The 1,482-nt window shown below is 45.5% G+C and overlaps 1 non-coding gene across 1 annotated transcript; it reads right to left on the reverse strand.

The window, feature by feature from the left end:
• Nucleotides 1-359: 359 nt before the first annotated feature.
• On the reverse strand, nt 360-494 carry LOC124241431 (small nucleolar RNA SNORA70). The gene has a single exon (XR_006889209.1). It is a non-coding gene; the product is annotated as a small nucleolar RNA SNORA70 (small nucleolar RNA).
• Nucleotides 495-1,482: the final 988 nt, after the last annotated feature.

Below are 1,482 nucleotides of genomic sequence, written 5' to 3' on the forward strand. Positions count from 1 at the left end.
GCTGAGGTGCTCATGAATGCAGGGCCCACCATTTGTCTAGGGGGCCATGATTAGGGATGAGCCGCTTTTCAGCCACCATGTGTTCAAATTCATCCACATTAAACTTAGTAAAGCCCCACTTCTTGGAGATGTGGATCTTCTGGCAGCCAGGGAACTTTAACTTGGCCCTGCATAGGGCTTCAATCACATGCTCGTTGTTGTGCAGCTTGGTGCGGATGGACATAATGACTTGGCCAATGTGGACCATGGCCAATGTGGACCCTGGCCAATGTGGACCCTAGCCACTGTGTCCTGGGGCTTTCCAAAGTTCTGGAGCCTAGATTGGCGATAGCATCCAATATGAAATGTCCACTGGAAAGGGCCATCTCCATGGTCCCTTAGGGCAACCTATACAAGGGACAGGCTGCATACACTACCAAGGAGGCTGCTGATTGCAACCACTGCACACCGGACCCCCATGGGGAAAAGGACATGGTCGGCTTAATTGGCTGTAGACAGAGTTTCTGTCTTAATGGTTCAGTTCTCCTCTGCCATTACTTTAGCAATCTCCATTGGCATTTAAGAACATGAGTTACTTTTAATCCTTTTTTTGTCCTGTGCAGTTAGTCAGATTATACATTTCATAACTGGGCAAGAGACGTGAGGCATCAAGGCAACAGTGCAGTGGCCACAGGGAGAATAAGAGATTGAGAGCTGGAGTTTGGCCTAAACCTTACAAGTGTATAAAGAATCTGTGTTTCTCTACAATAACAAAACACCAAAGGCTGCAAGAGTGGTTGTATATACAGAACAGGAAATATTGTGTCACTTGCAAACAGGTTCCTGGTTCCTGATCAAATGGGGAGACAAGAAAGAGGGAGGGACACTGGGAGAGGGGTGGAAAGCATGCTGTGTGCACAAAAGGAGGGCGAGATGGGGAGAAGGATCTTCTCCCAGCACAAATCTACAGGCATGGGCAAGCATGGGTGAGGCTGAAGGCTTGTGTGGTGCTGGCTTGCATTGGGGAGTGGGAGATGCTGAGAGCTGAGTGTCTGCCAGGAAGTGTCCTGGCTCCCTGCTGCCTTGGTCTTGGGTCTTCAGCATGGAGAGGGGTTCAGGGCTGGGGACCAGGGCTTGCTGCGCCAACTGGCCAGAGAGATGTGAAATTTAGACTGCCAAATAAAAGGCTTTTATATTTTTTTAAGTAAGATTTTGACAATGTTTACATTTCTACCCTATTTGCTTTTTCTTATGTATGTGTGTACATGACTCTTATTTTGTGAACATTTCTCAGAAATTCACAACTCTGAACTTTTGATACTAATGTGTTACATCTAAAACATGAAAGAAAATGTTATGACCACTATCTTCAATTTCTTTCAAATCATTTCCCGCCTCTCAGTATATATGTAGCTCTCAAATGTATTCAAAATACATTTGAATAAGGAGAAGATGAAAGTTCTGAGTTTTGATCCTCTTTGGCCCTCATTGCTACTTAAGTAC

The sequence above is a fragment of the Equus quagga genome, chromosome 6 (genome assembly GCF_021613505.1).
Source record: "Equus quagga isolate Etosha38 chromosome 6, UCLA_HA_Equagga_1.0, whole genome shotgun sequence".
In the NCBI taxonomy this organism is placed as follows: domain Eukaryota; kingdom Metazoa; phylum Chordata; class Mammalia; order Perissodactyla; family Equidae; genus Equus; species Equus quagga.